Consider the following 16,037-nt stretch of genomic DNA (forward strand, 5'->3'; position numbering starts at 1 on the left):
GACTGTCCACATGGGGCTGCCCTCCACAGGAGCGATGCGATGAGACTCCAACCAGACACAGGGCACCAGGATGGATCAGGAAGGTCCGAGGAGCAGAAGAGGTCAGCATCTCGATCCCAGGACCGATATGTAACTCAGAGGGACAGATTTGGGGGGGAAGGGGGAGAGAAGAGAGAGAAAACACAGGTTGTTTCTCACATTAACATCAGCCAATGTGAGAGAGGTCTTCAGTTGCTTAGAAGTTACCCTGGGGTCCTTTGTGACCTCGCCGACTATTACACGCCTTGCTCTTGGAGTGATCTTTGTTGGTCGACCACTCCTGGGGAGGGTAACAATGGTCTTGAATTTCCTCCATTTGTACACAATCTGTCTGACTGTGGATTGGTGGAGTCCAAACTCTTTAGAGATGGTTTTGTAACCTTTTCCAGTCTGATGAGCATCACAACGCTTTTTCTGAGGTCCTCAGAAATCTCCTTTGTTCGTGCCATGATACACTTCCACAAACATGTGTTGTGAAGATCAGACTTTGATAGATCCCTGTTCTTTAAATAAAACAGGGTGCCCACTCACACCTGATTGTCATCCCATTGATTGAAAACACCTGACTCTAATTTCACCAACAAATTAACTGCTAATCCTAGAGGTTCACATACTTTGCCACTCACAGATATGTAATATTGGATCATTTTCCTCAATAAATAAATGACCAAGTATAATATTTTTGTCTCATTTGTTTAACTGAGTTCTCTTTATCTACTTTTAGGACTTGTGTGAAAATCCGATGATGTTTTAGGTCATGTTTATGCAGAAATATAGAAAATTCTAAAGGGTTCACAAACTTTCAAGCACCACTATACACTGATGGGAGTCCAGGATGTGAAGCAAGAATTATTCAGGAATGGTTTGAGGAACGTGACAAAGAGTTTAAGGTGTTGACTTGGCCTCCAGAAATTCCCCAGATTTCAGTGTGATTGAGCATCTGTGGGATGTGCTGGACAAACAAGCTTGATCCATGAAGGTCCCAACTCGCAAGTTAGAGAATTTAAAGGATCTGCTGCTAAATTCTTGGAGCCAGATACCACAGCACACCTTCAGAGGCCTTGGGGAGTTCATGCATCACTGAGTCAGAGCTGTTTTGGCAGCACGGGTGGGACCTATAATGTTAGGCAGTTGATTTTAATGTTATGGCTGATTGGTGCAAATGGAAATCTGTAGAATGTGGTAAAAAGCCAAGTGAAATTTGTGTGTTTGGGAATATGTTGAAATGTGTTTTGAAAGTGTTATCCAACACATACTTCATAGTGTGTTTTGAATTAATTGGATATCAAAACAAATGAAGACACGTACTCGCACTTATTAATAACAAAAGAATATGATTCTCTTGTTCAGTGCAAAAGTGTATAACAAGTCTCTCAGGAGAGATGGCGGGTGTAAGGAGGAGAGAGAAAGAGCGCTGTAGTGACATGACACCACTGGAAGAACTGACAGAACATCCTTAGTGAATGTTGCAAGCTTTGCTCTGTATCAATGTGTGAAAAAAGGATTTCACCCCCAGTTTGTTTGCTTTGTTACTGCTCATCTCATCTCATTATCTCTAGCCGCTTTATCCTGTTCTACAGGGTCGCAGGCAAGCTGGAGCCTATCCCAGCTGACTACGGGCGAAAGGCAGACCATTCACACTCACACCTATGGTCAATTTAGAGTCACCAGTTAACCTAACCTGCATGTCTTTGGACTGTGGGGGAAACCGGAGCACCCAGAGGAAACCCACACGGACACGGGGAGAACATGCAAACTCTGCACAGAAAGGCCCTCACCGGCCACAGGGCTCGAACCCGGACCTTCTTGCTATGAGGCGACAGCGCTAACCACTACACCAGTGTGCCGCCCCTTTGTTACTGCTGTTATTAGGATATAATTGTCTTTAGGGGCCCAAACACCAATGGTGATGGAACCCTATTGATTTTCTCATCTCATCTCATCATCTCTAGCCACTTTATCCTGTTCTACAGGGTCGCAGGCAAGCTGGAGCCTATTCCAGATGACTACGGGCGAAAGGCGGGGTACACCCTGGACAAGTCGCCAGGTCATCACAGGGCCGACACATAGACACAGACAACCATTCACACTCACATTCACACCTACGGTCAATTTAGAGTCACCAGTTAACCTAACCTGCATGTCTTTGGACTGTGGGGGAAACCGGAGCACCCAGAGGAAACCCACGCGGACACGGGGAGAACATGCAAACTCCACACAGAAAGGCCCTCGCCGGCCACGGGGCTCGAACCCGGACCTTCTTGCTGTGAGGCGACCACCGTGCCGCCCCTATTGATTTTGCAAAAAAAAAAAAAAAATTTATTATTTATTCTGATTATCCCGTAAAACAAACGACACAGACCAAAACGTCTGAGAATCAGTGTCATGGCATTTATCACTCAGGTGTGCGAGACTAGTTTGATTGCCTTGAAAGGGGCGTAACAGCTGCTAACCTTGTAACTGTGACATCATGCGTCATCTGACATGAGACCCTCCTACTCTGGGTATTCTTGCCAACACAGGTAGCCGTAACATCCTCCAGTCAGTTATAGAGCCTCCTTTCACTTGGACTGACAGGGCACTTTCTTTTGGAACTAGTGAAGTCTGTGTAGAACAGATATAATGGGTAGCAGTTATAAACAGTGTCAAGACAATTAAATCACTCCCATTAATATTATTGTCACCAATATTATGATTGTGGCTATTGAACTTTTTGTAGATGTTGTGGTTTATTATTGAACATCATGGCAGTAAAGTGAAGCGACCTGACATGAACTGAACTCAGGGAGGAACAAGTGAGAGGGAACAAGAGATAGAAAGGGAAAAAGAGGGAAAAGACATAAAGGAGGTATGAGGTGAATCAAAGAAATAAGTTAGCAGGGGGTGCAGGAAGAGCAGCGCGATCGTGAGCATGCAGGAAAATCTGCGCTCTGCTCCCTCTGACTGCTCGCTTAAACCAGCAGGAGAGTGCAGGTGTACAAAACGTAAAAGAATACTAAAGACACCAGCAGAGGAGACCAGCATGGGAACAGCACTCCCCCGACACGAGCAACGTTTAAACAGCAGCCATCTCCTCTCCACAGGAGGACTTTCCTTACACACACACACACACACCCCTTTAATGTCACTCGGGCCTCTAATGGTTCTTATTAGAACTCGACTAGACCTTACAAAATGAGAGAAGACAAGCCACCAAGGCTGAGAATCAAATCTGTCCATCTTTCCCTTTATCAGGACTCTCATTATCTCTCCTTTTATCATCAATCATTATCTCTCCATTTTGCTCTCCATCATCCCTCTCTCCATCTCTCCCTTTATCAGAATTCTCTCCATTCCCCTGTTAATGTCACTCTTTCCATCTTTCCATTTAAAATCAATTTTTATCTCTCCCTTTATCATCCCTCTCTCCCTTTTATCGTCCCTCTCTCAATCACTCCTTTTTCGTGTCCCTCTCTCCATCTATCTCCTTATCCTCACTCTCTCCATCTCTCCCTTAATCTCTCCCTTTATCCTCCATCTTTACCAGAATTCTCTGCATTCCCCTCTTAATGTCACTCTCTCCATCTTTCCATTTAAAATCAATCTTAATCTCTCCCTTTTTGTCCCTCTCCCCTTTTATCGTCCATCTCTATCGTCCATTTATCCTCCATCCCCCCTTTATTGTCCATCTCTATTGTCCCCGTCTCCTCCTCTTTATCCTCACTCTCTGTCTCTACCGTCATCCCTCTCTCCATCTCATTGATCAGAATTCTCTCCAACTCCCCCTTTAACCTAACTCTCTCCCTTTACTCTCATTCTCTTTATTTCTTCCATCTAGCTATCCTTTTATAATTAATTTCTCATTTCATAACTATTTATCTCAACTTTTATCATACTATCCTCTCTCCATCTCACCCTTTATCATCACTCTTATCTTTCTCTCGCCCTTCATCACTCTCTCCATCTCTTCATTCATCATCAAATCCTCTATTTTCCTCATGTCATTTCTCTCATTTTAATGTCTCTCAAGCTCTCGCTTAACTATCATTCTCATCTATCTATCCCTCTTTTACCCTTTTATTCACTCCATCTCTCCCTTTATCATCATTCTCTGCATGTCTCAGTTTGCTTGCAGTCTATCCATCTATCCCTTTGGTATCACTTTTAAAAGACATGGCACATTGGATATAAACGCAGGAGTGGATTTCAGTGCAAATGATCATTTTAAGTCGCTGTGCGTGTGTCATCATGTTATGAGAAGCACAGCAGTTATGACTGGAAAGCGAACTGGAATACATTTGACAACTATACAAATGTAAAAAAAAAAATAGCAGGAAATATTATTTGTCTTTTTCAAACACTACTCTGAGTAAACTGTTGGTGTATAAAAACATGTGAGCTCCTTCAATAACCTGACCATACAATAGCACAAGTGTGTGTGTGTGTGTGTGTGTGTGTGTGTGTGTGAGAGAGAGAGAGAGAGAGAGAGAGAGATGAGCTGCTATAGACTGGCATTCTGTCCAAGGTGTATTCTGATTTGTGATAAGATCTCGATTCACGGCACCTCTGACCAGGATTAGATGGTTATTGAAGAAGAATGAATGAATTGTTCAATAAGGACTGCATTATTTAGAACTGTAATTTCTGTGGTTACTGTGACCATGTGAGATGTATCAATAAAATAAAACAACCATGGAAACACGAGTGGTCAGCTCATTAGTGCTGAGACAGTTTTCCCCACAGAACACTTCTGAAGTTTGTGAGGCATCTTTAACCCTTCCTTATCCCTTAAAAGATTGCCACCAGCTTCCTCCTGACAGTCCAGAAATCTCAAATCAAGGTTACAATAATATCAATAAAATGTTCATCATGGCACCTGCTGTAAAAATAGAAACTGAGACATAGACTTGCTATTATAAGTGCAAAACACACAATGAATGCCATGCTAACTGAATCAGTCTGAAGCACGGTTTCATACCAACAGTGACAAAAATAGACGACAGACTGACAACACACACACACACAGGGCTGGTATAGTGTGAGCTGTGAGTTCTGGATTGAATCCCAGGTTAGAGGACGTCTCCTTCTGATCGCCTCAACCATCTGCTGCTGGCCAGACGGACCACACCACTGGAGGTATGCCTGGAAGAGAGAAGGATAGAGGGAGAAAGAAATAGAGAAATAATGAGGGAAAGGGCGTTCAGAGGGAGAATGAGAGAGGGGAAGGGCTCAAACTAGAGATAAGCAGTCGAGAGAAAGTAGAAGAGATACCAAGGAAACAAGTCTTGGCCTGGGCAATGTTGGTGTAATCAGGAGGGACATGGGTCGTCTGTTACCTGTCTACCTCCAACCTCTTCCGTCTGCTCAAGGGAGAGAGAGACAGATGAAATGAGGGAAGATGATATGGAGGGGGTATGAAAGCAAAAACATGGGGAAGACAGATCTCTCGGAATTAAAGTAGAGGTGAAGGAAAAAGTGAGGGGAAAAAAACAGAACAACTACATAGACCAATACATTTTCTGTACACATCATTTCATAGAGGGAGGAAGCTGAGAGACGGGTGAGAAAGGGCGAGAGAGAAATGCACATTCAAGTGGAAGGGAGGCTAAATGAGATGGAGATGGAGAGGCTGGTATATTCTCAGTATCTACGTCAAGAATATAGGGATTTAATTGGGGGGAAAGTGTGTGTTCCTGGTTGAAGGCAGATGGTGTACCCATACATATGCTGATGCAGAGACTTTCAGCTGAAAATTAGGTTTGAAACAAGAGGGAAATATAAGCTAGAAAAGACATAGCAAAGGAGATGGAGAGATACGTATGAACCACTTAACTTCGGGACAAAGAAACAGGCCACTTTGCAAGGATATTACTTAAGTTTGGACCTTTGTATCTCAAACTACTTTTCTCCCTATAAATCCCTTTACAAATCAAGCACAGTGGGTGTAGAGCTTCTGTTCACATAAATTCAATTATATCTCTTTCTCCGAACCCAGTTTTTCAGCCTTTACAACTTTTCTTTGGGAATTCAGGAAGGAGCTGGAACATCAGACAGTCTTCAGGCTGTAGAAGCAACAGCATGAGATGTAAGTCAACACTGTAGAAACACAGGCCATGATTAAGCCCTTCTTAGGAGTTATGTCTTTCTCCTCCCATGCGACACCACCAATGGGGCAGAGCAGGAAGGAGAGACGGGGTTGCAGTCTGTTGGGGTTGCAGAGGGCTGAGGCACTTCAGGTCTGGCCTGTATTCAAATAGAGTGGGTGCTCTGTGGTCATTTGGTCCTCCCCCAGCCTGGTGGTGACGTCCTGAGTACCATACAGTACTCAGTGCGATAAACATCAGGCCTTGATGGATTCGGACTGCAGGCAGATCCTGATTCAAGACATTGACATTGGATACCCTCTGGCTGGGAGGTGAGGGTGTGTTCATTGGGATGTGCACGCTTATCCTCTCATCCCAATCAAAATCCAATACAACCATCTAATTGAATCTTATATTTACCTTTATACACGTCTTCAAATCAGGTGATCATTGATGGGAAGATTAGCCAAACAAGGCTTACGTTAACTTTCATATACAGCACCAGTCAAAAGTTTGGACACACCTTCTAATTCAATTTTTTTTTATTTTTTTTTATTAAAATGCACTTCATGTCTTAAAGTAATGATGGATGTCGTTTCTCTTTACTTAGTTGTTCAGTTTGTGACATAATATGGACTACTACAGTTGTGGAATAGGACTATTTACTGTTTGATCTCGAACACATTAAGAAGGCAAGAAATTGCACTAATTAACTTTTTGATAAGGCACACCTGTTAATTGAAAAACATTCCAAGTGACTACCAATTATCCTGTGCAGGGTTGCAGACAAGCTACAGCCTATCCCAGCTGACTATGGGTGAGAGGCAGGGTACACCCTGGACAAGTCGCCAGATCATCACAAGGCTGACACAACCAACCATTCACACTCACACCTATGGTCAATTTGGAACCACTAATTAACCTAACCTGCATGGCTTTGGACTGTGGGGGAAACTGGAGCACCCAGAGGAAACCCACGCAGACACAGAGAGAACATGCAAACTCCACATAAAGGTCCCCGTTGGCCACTGGGCTTGAACCCAGAACTACCTTGCTGTGAGATGACAGTGCTAACCACTACACCACTGTCCCGTATGTGTGCTCTTAATAAAACCATTGGGAAAAGTCACATGACTGGGCAGATACGGATTTTTGAATCCAGTCTGGGAAAAGCCGTATGCAGCCCCGGACCCATTTCCTATTTATGGATTGTTTACTGGAGCAAATGTTGGGGTAATAAATATACAAAATCTTGCTAATGTCACATCCATTATTCTGAAAAAAATTACATTTTGTTATCGAGTCATCATCAGATGAAGATTGAATTGAATCAACTGCTGACTCGACTCCATTTTGTTTTCAAATCAAAGTTCTTTTGTGTTGACTCAATGGGCTTGTACCAATGATGTCTCCATGAGCTGACTGGAATTTGAACTGACTTTTATTAACGATGTTATCTTAAAATCATTTTCATTTTGAGAGAACAATAAAGTCAGTTGTATTTTATAGAATTTAAACCATTATTGCAAACTTGTGAGATTCAGCATATAAATGGCTTGCTGTCAATCAAAAAAAAATTGATTGGCTTGTTTTTCGCATTGGTTTTTTTTAACCATTTAGTTAAAAAAGGTCATATGATAAAATACTTATTGACTGAGTTAGGTCGGGCCAGCCAGGAAAATATTTGGCTCTTAGTCATTTGTACGGACCGAGCATGGCTCAATCAGTGCTCCGTATGTCATTTCATACTGTAGTTTTGATGCCTTCAGTATTGTTCTACACTGTAGGAAATACAGAAAAACCTGTGAATGAGTAGGGGTGTCCAAACTTTTGAATGATACTGTATTTATTAAAGACATTCTGACCATTTAATACACAGTATTAAAGACTGGTTGCATTGAGTGAGTTAGGACACCGAAATTGTTGTAACTGTAACCTGGTTCTTGATTCCAAAAAGTCAGGACACGTGGTGGAAGCCTCTATTATTTGTGGCTCAGGAGACCTCAACAGGGTTTCCTCCCCACCCTCTCAACTGTTATACAAGTGATAGCTTAAGGGAGTGCTGTATGTGATAAAAGAAAGCTGGGAGGATAATCCAACACCCAGTAAAAATGAAAAATTCAGTACATTTTTGACGTGAGAGTGAAACTCCACATACTGGGTCACTTGCCATGGGATCATTTGCTGAAGGCTCAGGCAGCAGCAATATAAGAAACTCTCTTAACTCTGACAATTCTCACCAAAAGGCTTCATGTTACTTCCTACATCTAGCTTGAACATGTACAACCTCAGACAAGATCAGAGGATACCATATGCATGTATTTCAACTATTCTGCAAAATATTCTTCAAAGTAGTCTGCTGAATTTTTTTTTTTTTTGCATTATTATTTAACAAACAACCAGGCTATTATGAGTGTCTTTTGTTGGAGGAAGTGTATTTTCTGCAATGCTTAATGTTTATTTGATATGATCAGTGTTGCCTGCCCCAAGTTCTCCCCATGTTGTTGGGTATTCCCCTTTCTATCCTCATCCTAACACCACACTGGTAGCTCGATTGGCTAATAGGTGCATATGGGGGAGAGAGAGAGATAAAGACAGAGACAGACAAAGAGAGACAGAGATAGAGGCAGACAGAAAGAGAGGCAGAGACTGACAGAGAGACAGAATGAGACAGAGGAAGAGATAGAAAGATAGATAGACAGAGATAGAGACAGAGACCGACAAAGAGAGATAGAGAGAATGATCGAGGCAGAGACAGACCATGATGATGAGGTTATTCAAAATTAATACTTTTTGGACCTTCCCTTCAAAAAGCGTAAAATATTTTTACAAGTTGACAAGTAACTCAAAACAGTAGTTGACTTGATATCGTTTCCATAGTTAATACAAAAACTTTCACAACATCGCTATTTTTTAGGCTGTTTTATTTGTGTGGCAAAGAACATGTCAAAACTGTAGTGCAATTAACAGCCACACAGGCAAATGAAACCAATTAAATGTCTGCTTTCATTGCTTTTGTAGGCTTCAGTGTTGATAAAAGTAAATAAATTGGTGCAATAAATATGCAAAATAATAAATATTAGACTAACTCCAGTTGTACCAGTCCTTAAAAATGCAGTCATCGTGCGGGCAAGCAGTGGCTCAGCTGAAACGGTTAATTTGGAAACTGACAGCATGTAGCACAGAGCATAATGATCTCGTGACGCCTACTAGTGGTTTTTCTGCCATGTTCATCTCCAACCTCATTAACATCCAACAATGAGTCTAGATCAGAATCTTTGAGCTGCTGGGCACTGCTGATCAGAGTCTAATCTAACTGAGTGAGACTGGATAGTGCTGTGCAACCCATGGCTCTGAAAGTGCTCTTTAACCCAACACTGGTCACAGCAGAATTTTCTCTGCCACAGTGAAATTTTGTTGTTTTTCATTTCTCTTTGCATTTTTATCACCTTACCTTACCATCTGCTTCACTGTTTTTCCACCGTCTGATTAGTCAGCATCCCCACAGCAGTGATTAGTGAATGTATTAGTCGACTAATTTATGGACTTCAAAAATTTTCCACAAATTGCATTTTTTGGGTTCAACAATGTTGTAAATCTTTCAGAAGTCAGAATCAGGAGACGAGCCAAGAGCCAGGTTTTAGAAATTTATTTAGTGCATACAAAAGGTTTAATAAACAAAAGGAAGTGATATGCAGTGATAGTCTGGTCACGAGTGGTGTTTATGTTCCCCGAGTATGTTTGATCTCTGGTCTGATTTGGTCAGGTCTGGGGCCTCATGTACAAAGACCTGCGTGGATTTCCCACTAAATATGTGCGCACGTCAAAATCAGGAAATTTGCGTACGACCAAAAAAATCCAGATGCATCAATCAGTGCGTACGAAGGTTTCCACGCACTCTCCTGTTGTACATCCCAATCAACGTGGAATTCGGCGCACATGCACGAGCCCCGTTCCCCGCCCCGTCTCCTCCCTCAATTATTCCACACTGAATATGTTAATTAGTATAAATAGACCTGCAGTAAGGCCCGCGTTAGGTAAAAGACATGGCAACTTTTACTAACGCGTTAATGTTAATTAAATGTTAGAAATCTCGCGTTAATCAAATTAACATTTAACATTTATTATTAACATTTAACATTAACATTTATTCACGTTAATCCCTGCCTTTAGCACAGTGTAATAGAATTCACATACATCACTTAATTGTTTTGTCACCTCCAATTAAAGTGATGTTCAAACTGTATGCTATGAGACATGCAACGGTCACCGATTGTATGCCACTGAATGTGAATGTAGCCTATACCAAGATAACGGTATGATTCGCATCGTCCGTAGTGCCTGCGCCACAATGAGTGTCTATTTGAGTTACATGGGTTTTGAAAACAAAAAAAACACCTTTAGTGCTCTAATGTGTAAATTTTTTCGGGGACACCCTGTATTTGAGGAAATGTCTTCCTCTCTTAGTAGGCCCAATATTCCTAGCCACATGTAACCAGAAATAAAACATGTGCACATATTTTCCACAATAGGATTTTAATGACAAATGTGTTCTAGCAGGGTGCCAGGGAACAACAGGAGGCCCCCAGTCCATCCCACCCGAGCAGGAAGAGGACCCCCAGCCGAGCGGATCCAGCGTCACTGTCACCTGCCCCCCTTCTCCACCGCCTGCCCCTGTCGCCGGGTCCACAGGCCGGGTGCTGACGCGCGCGGTCCTTGAGTCGCAGGGGGAAATTTTAAAGGGGATAGAGGCGATTAACGACAACCTCGAGGGAATCCGCGAGGAATTGAAGGAACTGAATAACACATTAAAAGAATATATTAAAAAATGAATGGTGTCCTGTGTCCCGTCTGTCCTTACCTTTTCACATTGTGGCTATTAAGCGCTGCCGGGTTTGTATGCCATGTCGCTGTGGCACCTCGTTGTGAGGCCCAGGGTCTGGGTCCTCCAGCAGGTCTCGCTCCGCCACATTGTGTAACATGCCACACACCGCGGTTGTGTCTGATTTGTACGCACTTGGAAATCGTTTCATATATTGATCTTGGTAATTATGTGATAAGGCTACCCCACGCAACATCAACTAATAATAATATTTCAGTCTGACACCTCGCGGCAAATGCGCGAGGAAGATCTATTAAGCTAGCTGCAATGCATGGTCCTGCATGTGCATTCTTTAATTTAATTAATTAACCAATAGTCAATGGGAATAATATCGAAATGATATTGCTGGGGTTTCTCATTTCCCGTAATTACAATATGGAAGGGATGGTTGATGGATCTGTTGGCATTTACCCAACAGTCTCGCATTATGTGTCTCGACAATGTCGTATGACTGACATACATTTCAATTCACGCATCCTGATGTTCCGATGCATTTTTGGATGCCTCTTATCGCCATGTCATGACGCTTGACCGAGTAGGCCTAAATGTAGTTGCGTCTGCCTCTAAGTGTCGCCAAGTACCAAGATGCACCAGAAATGTGCGTACGCCAGCCATGAGGTTTGAGTAGAGTACCGCATTTTTCCACACCAAGTCAATCTTTGTACATACGAATGTTTGCGCAGAAAGTGACGTACGTAGCTTTTTTGTGCGTACGCAAGCTTTGTACATGAGGCCCCTGGACTGACGCATCTCTAAAAACACACAGCTTAAATACAAACATCTTCAGAGACACAAGACCACAAGAAGATCACAGGCATCCAATGTCAGTTTTCAGCCTTGTCTTGTTCCTAAGATGGCGCCAGTATGTCTGTCGGCAAGCCATCACTTTCTACCTGTCCTGTCCTTACCTGTCCTCTGCGTGTATGTATGCCTGTTTATCCAGGAATTTTTAACAGTATCGGCGCTCCAATACGATCGCGAGGCACTGTGGATTATGCTCACAAAACCGGTGATGACCGAGGCTACCATCGGCATCTCCCCAGAGACCTGGCCTGTGTTCGGGTCTTGCCCTGCTGCTCCGCGCAGAAGTGCCGGAGAAAGCGGGGAAGGCGAGCTGGTGCAAAAGTGAGGATGCGTTGACTTTGTTGCAATCAAAATCACACTCACCTGGTGTTTCTTTGCCGGGGTCCACCGGTGGATCTTCCTGTTTATCCAGAACGGCGGAGGGTGTTTACACCCAGGAGAAGAGGCATCGGACATCACAATCTGAGCAATCTACTACACCGATCCTGGATACCTGAACATTTCGTTGCAATGAAAAAAATGGCCTTGGCAAATGTAAGGTCAGTCACAAATAAGGCCTTTATTTTAAACAACTTTTTTACTTCGAAAGATCTGGACTTTTTATTCCTGGTGGAGACGTGGCTTCGAGTGAATGACTTGAGCGTGTTCTCGGATCTGTGTCCTACAAACTGCAGCTTCTTAAACTCGCCAAGAACGTCTGGAAGAGGTGGAGGGATTGCTGTAGTTTTCAAAAATGGATTTAACTGTTTGTCATTCAAACTGATCTATACAACAGTTTCGAATCCCTTGCTTTCCGTGTTGAGTCTACAGATCCGTTGCTCTGTATTCTTATCTACAGGCCACCCAAAATGAATAAAGACTTCATAAAGGAGTTTGCTGACCTGCTGTCATCAGTAACTGTGCAGTTTGATCATATTCTGATCCTGGGAGACTTTAGTATACACATTTGCTGTCCTGATAAGCCTATGGTCAATGAATTTAATAATGTCCTGGAATCCTTTGATTTTATTCAGCATATTAAGGGTCCCACACATGATAAGGGTCACACGCTGGATCTGGTTATGTCGCATGGTTTTAATGTTGAGTATGTTGATATATTAGAGACTGCTTTCTCTGACCATAAATCAATAATGTTTGATGCACTACTTCCCTTCCAACCTGTAGCTATTAAAGCCACAAAACATCTCTCTAGGAAGTTCTGCCCATTCACAGCTACTCAGTTTAGCTTTGCTTACTCTAACCCTCCCTCTCTCTCCATTCAGAGTGTTGAGGAATTGGTTGCCTCTTTTAATGCTTGTTGTACCTCCACACTAGACCTGACTGCCCCCCTTAGATCACGGAATCCTAAATTCAAATCACAGCATTGGATGAATGATTCTATCAGAGGGGCTAGACAGGAATGTAGGAAGGCTGAACGCAGATGGAAGAGAGACAGACTTCATATATCACTGGAATTATTTAAGACCTGCCTATTCAGTTTTCAAGAACTGGCTAGATCTGCAAAGGCTGACACTTTTTCTGGGTTCATTTTCAAAAATCAGCACAAACCTGCTTTTTTATTTAAAATGATAGACTCAGTTTTGAATCCTAGCCCCTGCACTGGTCCTGTAGCATCATATAAGATCTGTGATGATTTCCTTACATTTTTTATAAGTAAGGTTGAAAATATTAAAGCCAACATCACTATAACTGGGACCAGGCCCTCTCTCCAAGTCTGTTGACGCAGTTTTTGAACATTTTGACTTAATTTCTTTGTCAGATTTATCTCGTACCATCTCTCAGATGAAATGCTCTACTTCTGCATTGGATGTACTTCCATCTTGGTTTTTTTAAAGAGGTCTTTGACACAATCAGCAATGATGTCCTAGCCATAATAAACTCCAGTCTAACCACTGGTACAGTTCCTGACTACTTTAAACAGGCTATAGTCCAACCTCTCTTAAAGAAACAAAATCTGGATGCAAAGATATTGAGTAACTACCGTCCCATTTCTAAATTACCATTTCTAGGAAAGGTGTTAGAAAAAGTTGTCTCCATCCAACTCTCATCTTTTTTACATAACAAGATCTATGAGACTTTCCAATCAGGTTTTAGGGCTTTCCATAGCACTGAGACTGCTCTTCTGAAGGTGACAAATGACTTGTTACTAAATGCTGACTCTGGGAACTGTTCCATTTTAGTTCTGTTGGACCTGAGTGCAGCTTTTGATACTGTAGATCACAACTTACTCATTGAACGTCTGGAGCATTGGGTTGGAATTAGGGGCATGGCTTTAAATTGGTTTCTGTCATACATTAAGCACAGGACTTTCAGAATCAATATTGGGGCCTACTCCTCAGCACCTGCCATGTCATCAGGAGTGCCTCAAGGGTCAATCTTGGGACCACTACTGTTTTGCCTGTATATGCTTCCCCTTGGTCAGATTATTCAGAAATATACTCATTTCATTGCTATGCTGATGATCTGCAATTATACATACCTCTATCTCTCAGTAGTCAGTGCTCTATAACCGGGCTCAATGACTGCATCCTAGAGATAAAGAATTGGATGGCATACAGCTTTTTACAATTAAATGAGAGCAAAACTGAGGTTATTCTTTTTGGCCCCCCTAAGCAAACTGAACGCTTGAGGGGAAACCTGGGTCCTTTAACTCCTTTTATTAAAAAACAGGTTAAAAATCTTGGGGTTTTGTTTGACGCTGAACTAAAGTTTGACAAGCAGATAAATGCTGTAGTAAAGGGTAGCTTTTTCCAACTCAGAACAGTTGCCAAATTAAAATTTTTAATTGAATCAGATTTTGAGAAAGCTATACATGCTTTTATTACTACAAGACTTGATTATTGTAATGCACTGTATACTGGAGTCAGTGAATCTTCCCTTTCCCGTCTACAGCTGGTCCAGAATGCAGCTGCCAGACTGCTCACTAGCACAAGAAAAAGGGAACATATTACTCCCAGGCTCTGCACTGGCTCCCTGTTAAATACAGAGTATTGTACAAAGTGGCACTGACTGTTTTTAAAGCCTTAAACGGTCTAGCACCACTGTATGTTGTGGACATGCTATGTCCATACACCCAAACACGATCCTTAAGATCTGCTTCACAGGCACTTCTTAATACTCCACGATCCCATTTGACACAGAAAGGGGACCATGTTTTCAGTGCGTTTGCTCCAAAGCTATGGAACAGTCTACCAAGCAAACCTGAAGTCTGCAACATCTCTAACTAGTTTTAAATCTTCACTTAAAACATATCTTTTCCACCTTGCATTTGACTGCCTCTGATTCTGTATGTGATTTTTGGTTGGAGGTCTCTCCCTTCTTGTATTGTATTTTCTGTCAGTGTTGTGGTTATTGTCCTTGTTGTTTTCTGTGCAGCTTTTGGCTAAAATTCAATGTGTCTTATTTTATTTTTGATCTTATGTCAATTTTAATTTATTTCATACACTGACTGTTAAGCACTTTGGTTGTAAACGTGCTATATAAATAAATTTTACTTACTTACAAAAGGATAGGAAGGCGCCTTCTCAGCACTGCTTCACACAATATGATCTGAATGCATATTCTCAGTATAACATGTTTGTGTTGCAGAGTTATAAAATAGAAGTTGTCAGGATCATATTGCTTTGGATAAAGCTAAAATTAACATGATCAAAGGACAAGAAAAACTAGAAATGGGTCTGTCTCAGAAAATATACTCTGAGTCAATAAACTATACGGTTTTGAATGGTGATGTTGGTTTTAATTTGAAATAAAATGATGAAAGAAATAATACAGATAAAACAATCTTTGATGTGAATACTCTATTCAGAATTTGGCAAAAATTCTGCAAATTTGTGGAAAAATGGCGGCTTGATCTGGGACATGATAAATGGTTGACTACATCGCATTCCCTTAAAAAGGTTGTAGTCCACTGAAAAGTCCACAGTTATCACTAATTGTATTTTAAGTTGTAACTTTATACACCTAAAGATTGGTGCGCTCACAGAATAATCATAACCGTAATAAAACATCATGCAAAATATTTGATCACCGTTGTAACTCCATTTTCCGCAGACCCAAAACCAATACGATCATGTGTTTTGATCTAAACAGAAAGCCTCAGGGTCAAGGTCACTACCTCACCAAAAGCAGTAACTTAAAATCACTATGCCATATAAAAATTTAGTTATAAATCTGTGATTTTGTTTTTTAAAACGAAAGCTGAAAGTTAGGTACAGAATATGTTTCTTACAGAATATGTTACAAATGGT

The sequence above is a fragment of the Neoarius graeffei genome, chromosome 20, assembly GCF_027579695.1.
Source record: "Neoarius graeffei isolate fNeoGra1 chromosome 20, fNeoGra1.pri, whole genome shotgun sequence".
Classification (NCBI taxonomy): Eukaryota; Metazoa; Chordata; class Actinopteri; order Siluriformes; family Ariidae; genus Neoarius; species Neoarius graeffei.